We start from the raw sequence: 19,766 nt of genomic DNA on the forward strand, positions 1-19,766 counted from the left end.
CAAGTGTAATGCACTATTAGTAGGGTTTACGTGCAAACTGAAAATAAATGTGCAAGCAAGTTTTGAAACTCACTTGGATACGAGGGCAAAGTCACACTGCCTACTCTGCTTCTGAACCACACGTTCAATCTTCATGAAACTCAAAAGTTAAGGGTTTTTTAAGTAGCTCGTTCATTTAAAACCAATTTTGTTGAAATCGGTTGAGTAGTTTCTGAGATAATGATGTTTCGTGATTTTCACATTTTTAAACATAACCTCTAAACTAAAAATCCGATTGCAATGAAATTCAATAGGGTCTTATGGGGCAAGTAGACCTCTCATTTGCAATTAATTTCATGAAGATCGGTCCAGCCATCTCGGAGAAAATCGAGTGAGATTGGGAGAGCGTTACATACACACACACATACACACACACACACACATACAGAAAATGCTCAGCTCGTCAAACTAAGTCGATTAATATACGAGATTCGACCCTTTGGAGCACTTTTATACCTTTGGTTTTCCAGTGATTGCTATACCTTTCTAGGAGGAAGGCAAAACTGGTTTCGTCAAAGTTGATTCAATTTCCGTAAAGTTCTGGCCATGTGAGAAATTTACAAAATTTTACCTGTCTCAGTCGTTTTATCGTTAAAGTTTGATAACATACGTTCAGGAAGGAGTCCTGGTGTATAAAGGAGGGTCTTAGAATTATTCCCACAAAAGCTATTATCGTATCTTTCACTAAAATGAGGAAATTGTATTTATAAACTCTCATGCTTGGAAGAGTTGAAATTCCACTTAGTAAACAGGTTATTTTTGGAGTTATTTCTGATGCCAAGCTTAACTGCAATGCACATTTTGACTAAACGATCAACAAGACACTCAGTGAATTATGGTGAGAGCCGGATATAGATACATGAGGGCCTGGGGCCAGGAACTCACATTTTAGTTGCCAAAATTCCAATAAGAAAACATGTGCCAAAATATCAATAAGAAAACATTTATTGTTTTTAGTGATGAGTCATAAAAAGGTCCCCGTGGCTCTGTGGTAATCGATGTCGATCGCCTAGCTATCCTACAAGGTTGTGATATCGGGTTCGATTCCCGATCAGATCGAGGATCTTTTCGAGCTGGAAATTTTCTCGACTCAACACTGGGACACGGTGTATCGTTGTACTTATCCTGCAACATGCAAAATGTGCCAAAAATAATATCGATAACGAATTCTCTCAACTAATAATCGAGTTGGTCAAGACCGCATCAGCCTCACAGGCTAGCGTGCGATAATGTTATTGTTTTTCATAAAAAGTAAACTTTTTTGGGGCCCCTAAATTGTGATGCCCGGGGGGGGGGGGTCAGGGACTCCTCGGCTATGATTATGGTTGTGCTCCAAGGCATTTGGAAGGAAGTGGGGCTTCCGAAAATGGCTATGTGGATATACATTAGGGTGGGGAATTGTTATATGGAAAAAACGAAACTTGATAGCAGAAAGCCAGAACCAAGATTTTTTTGTTCCATATGGGGCCCCAAACAATCCTGAATTTATTGGAAGTCGATTGGTTTTGTCTCCGCTTGGCGCATTGCATTTTAAATTTATATGGAGATTTGTATGGAAAAAACAACTTTTTTGCATTTTCTATTCTAAAGAGCTCAAAATGGCTTAAACCATAGGTTTCATAACTTCAAATGGTAGGTTTTTTGATGCCTAACAACTTGGTCGAAGACACTAAAGAACTAGGGTGTGCCAAAAAAATGCTAAAGCTGTTCAAAGTTGAGTATGTTGAAATTTATGTTGCAAATCATTTTTTCTGCCAACACTGCCAGTGTACCGGCGTCAGTCAGATTTCCATCAGAAATAACCTCGGAAACACGTTGTAGATTCTACCTACGCCTAGAATATTGACCTAAATTTGTTTGCTTGATCCAACTGAGTGTATAAACTCGTTACGACAGGGTTCTTCTGATGGGAATCCTACTGACGCCGGTACATTACTAATGTTGGCAAAAAACAAGATTTTCTGCATTTAAATTGACATACTCAACTTTAAAAAACTATAGCTCTTCTTAGGGACATTCTAGCTTTTCAGTGACTTCTGCCAAGTTGTTGGGCATCTAAAATACTATACTTTAACATAATGTAGTGCATTATTAGAGCATTATTGAGCTCTTTAGAAAGGTAAATGCAAAAAAGTAGGTTTTCCCATTTTAATTTTCATACAAATTTGAAATGCAATGCGCCAAGCGGAGACAAAACCAATCGACTTCAGGTAAGTTGGGGGTTGTTTGGGGCCCTAAAAGGAACCAATGTGATCCCGCCAAATTCACCAAAACTTTGTCCGATCGAAAAGTTTCTGGCGATAATGAAGGAGAAGCTGAAGAAAAGCGGAAAAACATTCAAAACCGATGAAGCTTTGAAGAAAAACTGGGAGAAATTGTGTTAGCAAGACGGGCAAAGCCTCGCCCAAGATCTCATGAGCAGTGACAAGAGAAATGTACGAGCATTTAGCTTGGGGAAGGAAATTTTTAAAAATTATGCCAAAACATAGCTAATATATAGTCATTTAATCCCAGAAAATTTGAGAAGTATCCGATTTAAAGTAAATTTTTGTTGATCATTTTTGTGTGTCTCATTTTTTTCGAGTCCAATCTTCAATGGACTCCAGGACAGTTTGATGTTGCAGATAAGGATCTAACTCGCAGTTTATTGGCCCAGAATTTTTTGCGGTATATCAAATTGTGCGAAATAACTGTAACTAAAGCGTTGGGAGGCACAAAAACTGATAACCAATTGGATCTCAATACAAAAACCATTTCTCTCTTTCGACTCACACCTAGCTACGATTGTTGCAAGCTTTCCGATTCGGCTGCAAAAAAAAAGACAACGGCAAACGGCATCAGCGGTCCCGTATTAGGAACTTCATTGCGAAACCTGTCCGACGAAGGCGTTCAAAGTTCACAAAATGTGCGAAACCTTCGATCTGAGCGCACTGTCTGGCACATGTCCCTGTCAGGTTCACTGAACCACCGAAGGTACCACAAACGTGCCTATACTATACGCGGTGGTATCGTTGAAATAATTCATTCATGGATCAATGGATCAAATTGAATTCAATCAACAAAAATCAATCACTTCAAATGTTTGCTAAGAAGTGCCTTCAATAATGAAGAAAAACAAACTTCAGCATAAAAAATTAAGCCACAGAGAAAAGATCCGAGCGCTTTTCGAGGCTGCTTTCTCGAAACCGGTCAGCGTCACGACAAGCGACGAGGAGATGCATCCGAAACCCGTTTTTTGGGGGCGTTAGACTGACGAAGAGTTTAGTCCAGTTTGCCCACACACAGAGCAGCATCTCAGTGATGAGGTAGTTTTTTTTTCTCCAGTAATGACATGCTTCATGACTTTCTCCACCGAAGATCCGCTTTAGTCAGTTCACCAAGTGTCGTCAGTTATTAACAGTGTTGTAACTGATACAGAACGCGTCACGCAATATTTTTTTTCCAACTAATCAATGAAGTTAACAATTTCCAAGTAACTCTATACCTGTTTGCTGTGCATGAAGTAATCTTTGACTGATAAGCTAGAAGGAAGTCTGTTCAATGTTCATGCGTTCAACAAAAGTAAGTAAATCTCACGATCGAGTAGGAAGTCCTCAATACTGCACAGCACAGATATTGACGCTTCCTCACCTTCCTCGTTGTTGAATTTCGATTGTAATCTTTGATGCGACTCCGTGACCGTTGGAGAAGGGCAAGCAACGCATCATAATCATACCCAACTCGCACGCTGTATTGTGGAATTGTATCTCTAAGGTACGGTTCCGACCGTGCGCCCATCAACAGGCGGGTGCACACCTTTTGAGCGTAAAAAATGGAATTGTTTGCTACTGCACGCGATGATGATAAAGATCATGCAAAATGCTAATAAGATGTGCACAGAAACCTACTGTCGCCTTCACTGACACCCTAGCGAGGCTAATTTATCAGCACATCTGGGAACGCGATCCCTGCCCTGCTGTTGAAACAGTTTCCATGTGCGAGTCCCATTAGTGTCTAGGCGATTATTGCATCCATGTTGTGATTTAAGTAGTTTAGCATTCAGATTTTGTCGAGTGCGCTGCGCCAGTTTCTCGAGATGGACCTGCAGCAGCTGATGATGATTGTGTTGTTGAGGCTGGTGTGTCAATTGAACGACACTTTGACTTAGAAATTATAAGTGTACAACAAAACGCGTTTACCGACTGTACTGCCTGCTGTTGCTGCTGGTGGTGGCGACTTTTGCATGAGTCAGCGTTTGTTTGCTGTAAACGCTGCTGAGCGCGGTAAATTCCTCGAGAGGTGATTAGTTGCTCTCGAAATGCATGGAGCATTGACTTACGTAAGCTAGCCGGTAATTACGGGCGGTTTTTCTGCGGCGGAATGTTTTGTTGACAAAAAACCTTGCTTTTTATGATGTTGAGTTTCAAAGCAAATTGAACTGTAAACATTCGATCATTGTGGGGAATGTTAATGTTTTTCATTAAACTCTTCCGTGATTGAATTTAAGTACTTTTCTATTCCAAGTGGTTTTTTGAGATTTTTGCAACATTATCCTTCTTTATCTTATGTTTGAAATATCATTTCCGAATTTTCTTTCCAAACTTTCTCTTTTGCTCACTATTCTTACATTTAGAATAACCGAGTTTTAGTAAAGTATTTTTAGCATTTCATAAAAAAAAACTGTAAAAGATTTTTCCAAAAATTTTTGCTATTAATTGAATTGCAAAGAAAAATTAGAAAAAACTTCAAGTTTAATATAGATTGGTACATTAATTCGCTATGGAACATTCTTAGCAAGTGAGTAACCATATCCGTTGCTTTATGTTCAAGAGTCTAACACGTTTCAGCCAGAGGAGTGAACATAGATCACACCTCGGTTTTTTTCATTTTTTTCGAAAGTCTTCGTATATCATAGCAATTTGAGGGAACGTACAATTAGTATCGTTTGTATATTTTGACGAGTTATTCTTGTTTATGTTATGTTGAAAATATGAGATTTGCCTCAGTTTACGTAGTTTATAGACAGCCCATTTTCATTACAACACTTTTCTCATATGACAGAATCATCTACAATAGACACCAGATGAATAATTATGGCCGCAAATCTTTGTTTTTTTTTTTTTTTAAATCATGTCACTAAAGCTGGAAGTACAAAGTTAGCAGTATAAACATTTTAAAGCAGGAAAACTTAGTGTCCATTCGATGCTCATTAAATGCCATAACGCCGAATTTGATGCTCTATTCGGATAGCTTAAGAAAATAGCGGGCAGAGCCTAGCATCTCAAGAGTACAGCCTTTTTTTTATTGTCATTTCTCTCCCTGCGCCAACAGTCGGGTGATCACATTATGAACGTATTGGCAACAGTGCTGCAAATTTTCGACACTGCAAACGAAAGTGCCAGCAACCGTATTTTCAATGTCTCAAGTTGAAACGACCTTCAATGAAAGTTCGGTCATTGAAAGGAATGAGATGTCTGATTCAATATCAAAATTATTTGATTTGAGCCAATTCATTGCATGAAGCCGATGAACTATATAAGCATTTACATTCTTAACTGCATAAACATCGCTAAAGCAACTCAGCGTGTGCGAAATCGCAAAAATCCAGCCTAGTTAAAAAAATAAATGAACAACCCTTATGGAAATCGAGTTTGAGGTACCTTATAAACATTAAAATAAATAACATCTGGATTGAAACGAGCTGTGAGTCATTTAAGAAACCTGTTTTCAAACATTTCATATTAAGTCTTTGGTTGCTCAGAAAACGGCTAAGTAGATATAAGGTTAAAAAATTTTTTTTTTGGGATAACACCAGATTTCGACGTTTTATGCATTTTTAAGATATGCGGCATCGAAAAATAAGATTCGATTTTCCCAATTTCATGTACTCCCCCCTTGGTAGATTTTTAAGGGTCGAAAAATCATAACTCAAAGTTTGAGGCGCTTTGAGGCACCCCTAAATCATGTCCGATTGAGCTGAAATTTAGCACAGATCATTTTTTGGGCCAATGAACAAAGCGTGAACCCTTTTCGTTGCAACCCTAACAGCCATACATGCCATCCTCGATATGGGAATAAGGTGAATGGTAAATAAAAAATATTCGTGTATGGGAAACTAGACGGCAACGTTACAGTCACAAAACATTTTTTTCTGACGGTTGTCTATTTTGCCAGTACCTCTCCTGTCATAGAGGAACGCTCTCGAATGTTATAAAAATACTGTCATCGCTTGGTACATTTTTTCCCTCTCTACTCTTAAAATAACCAGGTTTTCATAATTTTTTTTTTCTTTTTTTTTAATTTTTTGAAAATACAATTCTATATGCATAGCTTCCTTTTTTTTTAATTTTTTTTAACCCTCTAGTGTTCAGTGCCGCCTCTAGACGGTCTTCAGGTAAACCACTAAACAGCTTCAATAAGAGCTCAAACAATTTTTATAGAGCTTCATTGTGATTTTTTCGAAGTCCGTCTAAAAACTAATTCGGGCACTAGAAGGTTAAAACAATTAGATGCCAATTAAATTCTTCCATACTTCCATATACTTCAATATTGTTATTTTAACTTAGGAAAAAGTTGAAGGGGTTGTGTATGAGACACGGCCGCAAGTTAACGTAGAATTACGACAGCCTGTATTCCATGCAATAGATTAGCAAGTACACTGGGTTGGTGTTAATCAATATTGGAATTCAAAATGGTGTCTTTTTATGTTTTATCCTGGTTCGGAAAATACCCATGTTGGATGGTATTTGGCCTTGTTTTCTGCTTTGATTTGTCGAATTTAGGCGAATGCTTAGATAATTTTTGAATCCATTGCTGCAAGAATGAAAAAAATGCGTTGAAAACATAATAAGCTATGAGTATTTGACGGTTTCCATAATAATTTTATTGATTTATTTTAAATTTTCAGAAATATATCACTAGTCGACAAAAGCGGAGAAACGTTGCCCTAAGGCTCTAACAAGTGGCATTAAAAAGATTATAACTTTTTATTCATTTATATGCGATTTTTGGTGCCCCTAGTGAATGCTGAAATGCTACAAAGGGCCGCAGAGTTATTGCTCGCCGAGTTTGTCGCTTCTACGATAGCTTACATGAAAACTTATTTAAGTATTTGAAAAAGTCATTTTCGCTAGGGGCCCAACAATTTACAGAAATGATTGAAATGCAATAATCTGTCTTTTTTTTTAGTTCGAACTCTAGGGCAAAACCCGTGTTTAGCAGGCAGTGTGAAGGAAAAGTAGACTCGAATTTGTTATTATTAAAGGGTCAAGTTTAATTCGTGCAGAATAAAGGAAAAATATTGACTCAAGCTTCTTCCTTGGAAAATGCGAATTGCCGGACCTTTCCCCTTGATTCCTTCCATCAGCCTTCTTGGTAATTTTGTTCGCCAATTAGCCTTGAACAGCATCTCGTTGAGAACAGCCCTTCGTGTTTAATTCGTCGAGGTACCGCTGGACGATAGCCCAGTATTATTTAAAGGACGGAGGTCTGGTGGGCTCATGTCTTTTGGAGGTTGTTTGCGGTATACCACTCCATGGCCTGTTTTCCGTAATGGCAAGATGTCCGACCGACAAATCCAAATCCGACCAAAACAGAACGGAACAACTGTGTTGCTTGGGGGAAAGGCAAGAGACGCTTTTTCAAGCACTCCTGTACTTAAATTTCCTGGTTGACGGAACCTTTCGCTATGAAAATGTTGCAGAAACAGATGTTCTGCCACACGAGATATTTCTTTCAAACTTCGACCGTTTAATGTTTTTGAAAATCTCTGCCACCTTACAACTTCCAGTTGCTGTATAATATTCCTGTTCAGTAAGCTGTTTAAACTTTGCCTTGACATAAGTTTCATCATCTTGTACCACGCAATCAAACTTCGTCAGCATCTTTCGTACAGCTTCCGCGGTCGTGATCTGGCCGATCTGTTTTGCTTATGGTCACGGTTTGCAGTCACCATCTTTTTGTAAGTCGACGTTTTTTAGCTCGATTCACAGTTGTAACCTGTAGACGACACTCCCAGCTTGCTTGCGACATCTCGGACGGAAAGGTTGGGATTCCGCTTGAAACTTCTGGCCACTCTTTTTATGGTTCTTGCGGTCTCCGGATTTCGTTTTTCCCCCGATGCTGTCTTCCTGGCAGTCGACGAACGTTCTCCAAACATTTTTATAACGTTGGTGACGGTTGATTTGGCCACATTCAACAATTTTACCAACTTGGAGTTTGGATTTTCGCGATGCCCGAGCGAAATTTTGATGCGTTGCTTCTCTTGCTTCACGGCCATTTCCACGGCTGAAGAGCAAATGTCAAACACATCTTTAGAATGAGGGGAGCTCAGTTATTTTTACACGATAAAAGTAATTACGATAAAAATAATTTACACAGAACCTGCATTGAAATGCTTTGATACAGTTGAATGCTCGTCATTGGAGAGACACACAATATCCTACACGCTTACTTTGTATGAAAACTTTACCAAACATATCAGTTTCAGACTGTGTTAACCCAAAACGTCAAACCTTCAATGCGATCAGGCACGCCCGACTGAACGTATTACGATCCGATCAATCGTTACCGCTAGAACAAGAAATATAAAATCACAACAACGGCAACAGACAAGCAAAAACTGTTGGCACTGCTGCTGCTTGCACGGAAAGACGATATTCGCGTCATCGGTCCGAATCGAACCGCCGACGCTTGAAGTTTCCACGTCGGTTAGCTTGTCGCGTGATATCGTTTGTTGCTTCTGTGGTATGCCTGATCCGGTCTGGGGCCGGTACATGCCCCCACTGGTAATCCGACTGATGCGACTGGCGGAGATGAAAATAGAATACAACGTCATTGGCTAATTGAACAACAACGAAACAGAAGACGAACTAGAAGAATGCCAATTTTCGTTCACATTGGGCTTCGCGATTTTATCCGTCTCGTCTGTCCGGCGTTTTGCGTAGTAGTCAAAGTCAAACTCGCGACATTTTTCTTTCGAGCTGCATATTGAGCAACACTGGTAGAAATCTTATCTATCCTCTGTGGTAGACTCCAATTTTTGTGAGCAAACAAGAGCGAAGATAACAAGAATATGAGACTTTGTCCCCGCTGGTTGCTGAAGTTGCCACGTTTGGCGTCAAAACGTTAGTGATGAATTAGCAAGACCGCATTATATTTTTTATGCTTTGACCAGTAGATGAATGATTGCAAGGCACGATGTGACGCCGTTGAAAATGATCATAAAGTGTTTGCTGTGGCAGCACAAGCAGCAATAATTGGATCACCACCGCCGTCATTACTTCATTTCTTGGCAAATTGACTGTTCCTATCAGAGCAAAGTTTGTGGTAGAAAAATACAAGCTCGGCTCAAGTAGCTCTCGTAAATTGCCACTAACATTTTTCTTCGGGCGTTTTATCAGCTTGCCGTTCGTCACTGTATCAACATGAGACCGCACCTTTTAATTGGTCGGCCATGCAAGAACGCGCACCTTAGCTAACGATTAAATATTCATGCTGTGCTACCTCGATTCTAGCTCGAACACGCGCACAAATTTCCTCCCCCTTATCGCAACAAAGTAGCACCTCGTAAGTGAAGAAGAAGGAGATAGAGCTAATGAACCGAAGAGTATTGATTTTCATTCAGCAGAAGGAAAATTACACCTTCCTCGTGTTCTATGGTGGTTATCCGACTCGACTTTCAAGGTCTTGTCGATTGAAATAGATCGATAAATGCATGAATGAAGCCCGAACGTATACTTTGCATATCTAGTAGCCGAACGTTTACGAAGTAACTGAGTGTTATAAACGAACGCATCGAACATGAGGCGGTAAAATGCTTCTGTTCGCAGCCTATCGACGTTGCGTGGCTTTTGAACGGCCTTGGATTGTGAAAACAGAGATAGTAACCTGTACCGTAACATAATGGATAATAGACGTTCGGTTGTTCTGAAACATTGGGTTTTGTTGTTTGGTGTAATCGTTGTGTGAACGTTTTAAAAAAAATAGTAAGATATTTTGTGCATTACCAGCAGGATCTTAAATTTTTATGAAGAATATGAGAAATCCAAAAAAGTTCTAAAGTTCTAAAGAATTATACAGCGATTAATCAGCAAATGTTTCACATAATTATCACAACATAGACCCACAAGAACAAGTTATCAGAATAATTACTCAACGGCCTGAATACCCAATTCTATGATTATCGATTGTGTTCTCCCATTGCTCAAACACGCAAAACTAAGCTAGTTCTTACAAAGTAAGCAATAATTATGTCTCTCGTACACGCCGAGCCGCCAGCCTGCGCTGTTTATGATTGCTTGCTTCGAAATAGTAGCAACCTTTATTCCATCTCTAGCACTCCCCAATGCCACCACTTCGTAGTGAAACCTCATCTATCAGCCTTCGCCAATTCATTCGATGAGTGTACACATTTATTTACGCCGTCCGCCGGACGGGTTCCCACTTGTTCCATAGAACATTTCATGAAAAGCAGTGTTGTTTTTGTAATGAGAACAAGAGCAACAGTGACGTTTGCCACAATGCTCTATATTTATGCATCACTGATTATTCTGCATCCTTGATAAGTAAACCTCGGTCTGAACGGATATTTCCGCTGCAATATGTGTGTGTAGCATTGCAGTAGAGATGAAATGATAAATCTCTTATAGTAGCCCTGAATGCTACCAATTCCACAAAAAAGACGCTACAATGTTAATTGTATGACAAAATAATGAACATTATGTTACCATGTCTTGAAGGCGTAACCTGAAAGCTGAAACTTAACCAGTAATTATAGCTGTCACACACGTTGAACACTTAGTTATTATTCGTTTTTCTTCTCCTCCACAGGTAAAGTTGCAGTTGAACCGGAAAAATAACCATCGAGCAAAAATATCCTGTCACAAAGTTAGGCCAACTGGACTCCGACGCGTGAGTAACAAACAATTCAACGAAATTTTACCGGATATTGCCCAACTTCGTTCATAATTGATACTTTCATGACAAAACAACGGGTCTATCCCGGTATGGCGTGTCAAAACGTCGTAACCCTTGCGTACCCACCCCCACACCAAGAGTGGGTGAAAATCGATTCATGTGTACAGTACAGCATGTGTACCAACAACACTGCATTCCATTAGTGGGTCTCTTTCGTACAGAGGGGCTATCGGGGATAACAGCAGATGGCATTCTGAGAACTTCCACAGTAGCATTCCTTCAGCTGCCCCGAGAGCACGAAATTCGACCGGAAGAGGGCAACCCATACGAAACTTTCTCGTCTGTGAGTGAGGGCTTACTGTTTCACGGCGCTGCGGCGGTTGAATGGCGTTCATGTGGAACCTTGACTTTTATTTGAATGTACAGCGGTTTTTTGCTGTCGCAACTAAACGTAAGAGAGTAGTGCGGGGCAAAAGTTCGCACGAGGTACAAGATCGGTTGAACTGGTGCGAAGTGATGAGAGGAAGTGTGTTTGGAGCTAACTTTCAAAGTTTTGTGGAATTTGTAGGTTTTTCCGAACTCCGAACATCGATCAGCTTCTTTCAGGGTCCATGATCCATGGCCGTGGAAGGCTACCGAGAAGATCAGCGTTCTGTAGGCGGTAGTTTGCAAACTATGGGACTTCAGCTGACTACGTAGTCCATGGAAGGTTCTACTGGAAGCTGCAACTTGTCGTTTGACTTCATGACTGATCTTGTTGTAACATGTCACGGGCGCTAAACGAATTTTCAACCAACTCAGAACGTTTTCTATCTCCTCCGCACCAACACCACTGGAAAATCTGCTTTTCCTGCCAGCTGTCATGCAATTAGTTTCTGCAGAGTATATGATAAGCCCCAATCTTGCAGCTTCTCCTTGTACAGGCCTAAAAGCTTCGTCTACAGTCCTACGGTCCAGTTTAATGATATCAATGTCATCCGCAAAGTCAAAGTGCTAAAGCATGTGAGATTCTGTGATGGTGTGATTTTTTTACAAAACGTTTAACGGCACAATACATATAATGTTTAACGGAGCCAACTAAAACTTATTTCTAGGGTAATTCGAGCTATTAGGAGACGGTTAAATTGTTATTGAAGATACCGAAGCCAGTGGACTCGTTGAGGAGTGATCCATCAGAGTAAAATGGATTGTCGCAGTTGGTGTTTTTATATTTACTATAAATTGATTTCTGGATCAGCTACACGCATGAATGGGCCGGGATTTCACGAGTTTCTTCCGCCATGGATATATCGGAAGTGGGTGTTCGCTGCAGCACGGAAGCAATAACACACGGGCTCATGCTCCGACAATATCGGTGTTTGTAAAGCCTTATCAGGTGTCCTGGGTGGGCTCCCCACCATGATCCAGTAAGCGGAGCTTTTTGAAAAAACTACTATTTTAGTCTTCTCCGCAGAGATATCCATACCTAGCTGTAGATCCCAAGCAGACATAATGTCTAAGACATCCTGCAAGGATCCTGGCAGATCGGCAGTTTAAGCTCCTGTGATAGAAACTACACTGTCGTCTGAAAGTTGTCTTATCGTGCATAAATTTGCAAGATATTCATCGATGTCATTTACACAAAAATTGTTGGGGAAGATCCATGTAGCTAATTCGAAATGTCAAATCACCATGCGAAAAATACATGTGTTCTTCTCACAACAAATATGTCCAAAAAAAATTGTTTAAAATTGAAAAAAATCCTTGTTGGTAAAATTTTGCCCGAAGGATGTCAATAGAAACGGAAACAAAAGCCCTCTAATGACCAAGAACACAGAAGCCGTTTATTCTTTGCTAGTATACGCCAGTGAAAGAGCTGAGAAACTACAAGGCTGCCGGGAAGAACGGCATTCCCGCCGAACTCTTCAAAGTCGGGAGCGAACAGCTGTGTCGTGCCATCCATCGGATCTTGCTGAGAGTTTGGTCTGATGAAGAATTGCCCTCGGACTGGTTGAAGGGTCCCATATGCCCGATCTACAAGAAAGCTAATCGCCTGGACTTCTCAATACCGTGTACAAAATTCTCTCCCGCATCCTGTTCCACAGACTGAGGCCGTTGCAGGAGACCTTTGTTGGAGAGTACCAATCCGGTTTTCGAGGGGGACGCTCCACGATGGACCAAATGTTTACCTTGCAACAAATCCTTGATAAATGTCGGGAATTTAACTTGCAGACGCACCATCTGTTCATAGACTTCTGGGCAGCGTACGATTCAGTTAAGAGAAATGAGTTATGGTAGATTATGCTCGAACATGGCTTCCCAACTGATTAGCTGATACGTGCCACCCTCGTCGTCGGTCGTGGTCGTCGACTTCGGGGTAGACCCCGCACTCGTTGCTGTCGACGAAAATGCACGCGAAATAGGTGTTAGGGGGCGATTGGAGGATAGCAGCCCAAGACCGAGGGACATGGCGACGTATTCTGGATTCGGCACTGGATCGATAATAGGTCTGTCGCCTTAAAAAAAAACTATACGCCAGCTGAACTTCTGTTGAAAGCCACGTCCCTTTGGTTAGGCGGAAACCAAATTGAGTATCTAATAATAGACCATTTGTTTTGACTCAATAGTCGAAGAGACGGAGTATTATTCTTTCCATCAATTTCCGGATGCAGGACAACATTGCAATCGGTCCTGGGAAGCTGGTTTTCCTGATTTTTGAATGACGATCACTTTCACGTCCTGGAACAAAATTCGGACATACTTTTCTGACGAAATTGAAAATCTACCCACTCGAAGACTTTTCGCTTTCGTTAATTACATTACGATTTCGCATTCTTCTAGTTGTGTTCCAAAGAGTGCTCATCGATGTCTGGCTCTAGGATTCGTTTACAAACTAACGCCAATAACCGTGTTTCTTTGCTCGGATCAAGCTTCTCAAGCTCCGAATACCGATTAAAGAAGACGGGTTTGCCTTCCTCCCAGAAGGCCTTTAACGCGTCTTAATCGGTTGAACGTAGACAACGGAACAAACTTTCCAACACGGAGTGGAAGGCCGTTTATTAATCTGTACGCCGGGACACCGCTTCGTTTGGGTTTGTAACGCGACGTCGAGAACCAAACCCGCGAGGAGGTTATATTCTTCGAGTGGTGTTGTTCCTCGTTCCAATCAAAGTTTCGGGTAGGGTCGTACGAAATGTTAACCGGTTGCGTGGTTCAATCCATTAGGTAATCGAAATTGGGATAGGTAAATGATCACTACTGTGGGGATCCTGGATTACCTTCCATGTGCAATCCAACTGTAGCGATGTCAAATATAAACATAAATCTCAAGCGCTTGGTTACGCTCGAAGTTTAGGCACACGTGTCATATTCCCGTTGTAGAAATTGTCTCATCAAAGTCGTCGCGAAGATTATAAATTAAAGCGGAGCGAAGTTGAAATCTCCCAAATTTAACAGAGGCGAGGGAAGGAATGCTATTATGTCAAAGCGTAGCTGTTGCCCAACCTGTGCTCTATACATTGCTATTGAGGCAATACAAAGCTCCTTACCTTGTATTGTCATTTGACACGCGACAACTTCGATTCCTGGAACCGATGGAAGGTTAATACAATATAAAGAATAGCACTTATTCCCAGAAGTACTTCTTTATAAGGGGTATCTCGGTCATGGTGAATAATATTAAAATATTAAAAGTTGGGATTCACATTTGAAGTGAGCCAAGCTTCACAGGGGAAAAATACATCGCATTTGTATTTGTTAATAGAAACTTTGAGTGAATCAATTTTAGGGATGATACTTCTACAATTCCACTGTGAAACAGAGATAGAATCCTTCACTTCAGCCGATTACCCATCTAAAGATACGTTTGCTGCAAAAAGGGGCCATTTAGCAGTCCAGTACTTCAAAAACAGTTTAATTAGTGCCAGTTGAAGACTTTCAAAGGGATCAGTCATGTTGAAACTTTCCGTAAACCAATCCACAATATCTGAAAACTTTAGCAGGCAAGATTCTGGCTGAGTCTTGGCTGAAGAAAAGGAACAGTCGGGTATTTCGATGTTCCTGGAGGTGCTGGAAACTCATTGCCAAGTTTCAACAGCGCTTTGGAAACATTTGTCATTTCAGATTTCATTTGACCTTTTTAGTAAGTTTAGGAGAGAAGTTTTTCTCTTCCTAGATTTCCCGGGCTCAGCAAAGGAAGGTTCTCCAACTGAGTCGTCAATCTCTGGCTCATCGTATGACAATATCTCGTAAATTTTCGGGGAAATTAGTTTGGTGGCAGCTGTCTCTCTCAGCGTTTCTGCGTAAGTACGCTTAGAGCCCTTTAAAAGAGATTAATTTTGTCTTGGCGCTGTTTATACGCGACCCAAACAAGCACACAGGTAGACGTACCTAGTCCTCGAGTATGTAGCTCGACAGTGCAAATTTTTACACCCGAGCGACACTGAACGTAATCACTCACAATATAGTATCTTAACCGGCTTTCAGTAGTTTAAGTTTCTTCAACGCGAGCAGGAAGGCATGACAACAATACACGTAGTTCATTCGGGCGGACTGTTGTAATTTCTTTAACGGCTTTAAACCATTCAGCCAGATCCCGTGAAATTTACATTGTGTTTGATGCTTTCGCTTTGGGCCGGAAAAATACAATCCACTGCCCCACAGAATCATCAGCTTTACCCGGTGCGTAGACGCGTATGCGATGTATACCTTTTTAAGAACCGCATCTACTGAAGTGCGTTTGCTTTCTCGCAGGTATTCGAGGCTGGTAATAGACATTTATTTAAATACGTAGATGCTGCCGTTCGTCAGACATTCAATCAGTTTGGGGTGAATAACTTTTTCTACAAGCATCGTAGCGCCTTACGGTCTTTAGAAGAGTTTTTTCCAGGAAAATTTCCTACAAATATCATGTATCCATATATTTTTAGGAGGCAACTCGACATTTCTAGAGAATAAGTTTTGAAAAAGTGGATTTTCCCATATAAAATCGTATGGAAACTTTAAAAATCGGGCGTAAAAATATAGTTCCACCGATCGATCTGAAAAGTCACACAGTTATTATAGGACCCATAAGAAACACGAAAAGCGCATGGGAGCAGTCTAATATCCATCCCGGACTGTAGTAGAAGAAGGTACAGCAATCATATGAATTGTGTTCCAAAAAAAAATATCGCCAGTAGAACAACACAGCTTTTTACGGAAAATCTACTTCACACAGAACTTACAAGAATTTTACAGAACGAAAACGTTATATTCAATCGCCTAATATGGGAATTTGGCAACCAAATGGCATTTCTAGTCAATGGCAATTGGCAGCTTACTTACAATCATTTAGGGCCCTATTACAGAAGACGATGCGAGCGGCTTGTTACTCGTATGACAAATTTTGGTATTGCAGATGGCGAGTCGATCGGATTTTGGACGAGTAGCTCGTCTGTCACTCAGCTGTCACCAGCCAAGTTTCACTCGCTTTCCTTAATACAACATTTTGCTTGCAGCGACTGCTAGCGAAGCGAGTTGCTCGCCTCGTCTTCTGTAATAGCGATAATAAGATTTGCATGTCCACATTTTTCCGTGTTCAACCTTTATTAACCCTCTAGTGCCCAAATTAATTTTCAGACGGACTTCGAAAAAATCACTTTGAAACTTTATAAACATTTTTCAAGTATTGATTGAAGCTTTTTAGAGGTTCAACTGCAAACCGTCTAAAGGTGGCACTACGCACTACAGGGTTAATCCTGACGTTTGTGCCGTAGTTTGAGAACTTTTATTTCAAATGCGGAATGAAAGCTTGCATTTGAGTGTGTATTCTAAAAATTGCAATTTTCAGACTTCAAACAATAACAATAATACCAATCTAATTAGTTGCGAACTTTTGCCCTACATTACTCCCCGTCTCACAGCATAGCTTGCGGTGATTCAAGTGCGGTAAAGCTGATTCTCGATTAAGCAACTTTTGCCTGTTGAGGATGATGATATACTAGATTATGATACATCAAATTGCGGTTTTGCGTGTACATACTGCTTCGTTAATTGGTGTGATCTATTTCCTTTTCGAATGAAGAAAAAAACACAGTTTGTGTTACTTTACTTTTGGATGCATGTTTCTCATCCAAACAATAAATGTCATGAATCGTTTACTGTTCCGTGACTGTGGAACATGAATCACACTTCTTGTGATGAATATCGCGAGCAAGCAAGTAACAATGTACCAGGAAGGCGGCCTCAGGCTTTCTATAAATAACCTGAAACGCAAATGATGCCACTCGCACGTATTTTTTCCTAGACCGACGATAACCGCTGTTTTTTGTTTTGTGTCAATCCGTTTGGTGGTCATAACAACCGAATTCGACAACCGACGACGACGACAGCGTTTTCGTTGGAAAACAAACAAAAGCTGCGACATCAAAGTGGCGCGACCCAACAAGGGGTGAAGTTTATAGCTTTCTACGCTGCATAGAGTGGGTGGCCTCGGAGCACTTTTCCAAACCTATCCTCGAAATTATTTTGACAGCAGTCAACATTGACGTTCCTGGAAAAGATCGGACGGAACTGAAAGGATTTCTCAAACCTTTTCAAAACCATTCCATCGGAAAACCTTCTGAGGGGGCTCGTCGCCTATCTAATTTGACCCTTCCTTTCCTCACGGCAGCGACGATCCCGAGCGGCGTTTCGAAAGCATAATGAATGCTCCCGCGAGACTGCACGGAACCACCGCTCCTCGTGCTTGCGTTCGTGTTGTGTTTATTTTTGCGACCGGCCGCACTCGTGTTGACTAGTCGACGACGGGTGGACAAACAGAACAGCATTCAACTTGTTTGAATAGTTACAGTTCGGCGGCAGCCGGCGGTCCGAAGGCTGCGGTTAGCACCCGGGGATTGAACGTCACAAAGAAAAACACCTTGTTACTTTAGCAACGCGGTAAACTCCTGGGCTTTCCTGCTACGGGGACATTGCTAATCGATTATGTTAAACTATACTGGTCGAAAACTAGAGCGCTAGATGTTAAAAAAAAAGTTGCATGAGACAGTGCTTTGCTGTTGTGTTGTGGTACTAAACTATGTTAACAGGCATGTGCGCTAGTAGTGCGCTTGAAACGCAATAACTCACGCCAAGCAATCTTATGTTTTTGCGGTTTTCCTTTCCTTGGGTATACACGAGATAGCCGGCCTCATTGAGTGGTCTTTCGTAAACTGGTTCCCCTTAGCGGTGTGGTAAATCTAGCTTGAAACGAGCATTTGACAAATTAGTTTTGATTTCCTTAGAAAATCAAAATAAACACGAGATGCGTGTTATTTCCTGCTTCTGAGGAATACAATTACCTGTATAAACGAAAAAGTTCATGGCACCGGTTGTGAAGGCGATGTCATTCACCGGCTATAATGTTCAACCGAATTACGTCTTCGCGAAACATTTGTGTATGCCATAAAGTGTTAGTCATACCAGCTGACTAAGCAGAACTCAGCTCCGGGTGAAGTTGTCTATTGCACCTTGCTTTACAACCTACCATCCGGTGCTGTTGCATCGTAGAGAGATAGAGCTTCAATGATTTTCAAGCTTTTCTGCAATTGAAGTTTTCGCTAATTCCACATCAATCGTGCAAATTGTCTATATTGCAAGCACTTTGCAATTGATCAACAGTAATAGGCACTTTGAGCGGTTGGGTATAAGAGAGAAAAGCAATAATATAACTCACCATAACTGCTCGCAGGTTTGCCCTTGAACTAAATCCACATCAAGCATTTTTATAATTATTTATTTTCATCCATCATTAGTTAATAAACGGGCTAACTGAACTGAAAATACGCAAATAGCTTAAATCAGGCAGGCATTGGCTTCGTTTCACATCTCTTGGTTCTGATCTTGCAATTTGTTTCTCAGACTCATTCAAAAAGGGTTTTTTGCTACAAAGTTTTCGAAATATTCAAATCGTTTAAAAAATTTGTTCTGGGTTATCCGGATTTTACTTGCAAAATCATCGCGGCATGATTCGAGAAACTTTCTATCTTATGTTATATTATTTGAAGTTAATGAGACATTGTTTTATGTTTCGAATAACATGCTCATTAACGCATGTCCCGTGATGCGATGGAATCCCTCAAACATCCGTGGAGTTTAATAATAGTAAACTAGGAATTGAGTAAGAATCGTTGTTTGACTCTGCTAAGCTTTTAATCTATAGGGGACTCATTTCCACATGATATTTGAGATTCTTAAATTTAGTAGATCAGATTTTGTTTTATTTTTATACTACCATAACTGATTGGAGAGTGTAAAAATGTTGCCAAGATCAATCGATAGATCCTAATGACTTGCCTGCAGCCAAGTTATAACTTGTAGTGAACTTAATTTTTGGGTTTCTGGTACAGTCAAACAGGTTTTCACACTATCCTTTTATGTACGATGTTTATCTGTGCATTTTTTGTTCAGTTTTGTTGTACATAAACAACTTTTTTGTGTGCGTTAGATTGCTCAATTATAAACGCAGAAAAATTGTGCCAATAAAAAATCGCATAAAAAAGTATTGCGCTATAAACAGATTTGACAGTATTGCATCATACGCTGTATTATTTATATTGGTACGAGAAGATATTTGCATATATTACTGTTACACAGGGTTAGGGTGGTGCAAAAATCAATGGTGAATTTCAATATTTACGATTAAATCTGCTTCTGCTTGTTCGCGAATTTAATAAAAAATGATGATGCATTGCACATATGGGTAACCACTTACCGTGTGTGCAATCAGCATCAACAAAAAACGATACCCTGCTACCCAATCTTGTACAAATTGCAATAATATTTTTCTTGCATTCACTCATACGTGCCGGTTTCGCGCGCCCTGAAGACGC

General features: G+C 40.5%; 1 protein-coding gene across 5 annotated transcripts in view; it reads left to right on the top strand.

Annotated features, from left to right (window-relative positions):
* Positions 1-19,766, top strand: part of LOC129731981 (DENN domain-containing protein Crag) — a 64,657-nt gene that overhangs the window by 13,803 nt on the left and 31,088 nt on the right. Inside the window, exon 3 of one of the 5 annotated variants that reach the window (XM_055692417.1) lies at positions 10,849-10,929. The exons of the other annotated variants lie outside the window; for them this stretch is intronic. The gene's annotated coding sequence lies outside the window, so the exon portion shown is untranslated. The remainder of the gene's footprint in view (positions 1-10,848; positions 10,930-19,766) is intronic. 5 annotated transcript variants of the gene reach the window in all.

This window comes from Wyeomyia smithii, chromosome 3, assembly GCF_029784165.1.
Source record: "Wyeomyia smithii strain HCP4-BCI-WySm-NY-G18 chromosome 3, ASM2978416v1, whole genome shotgun sequence".
NCBI lineage: Eukaryota > Metazoa > Arthropoda > Insecta > Diptera > Culicidae > Wyeomyia > Wyeomyia smithii.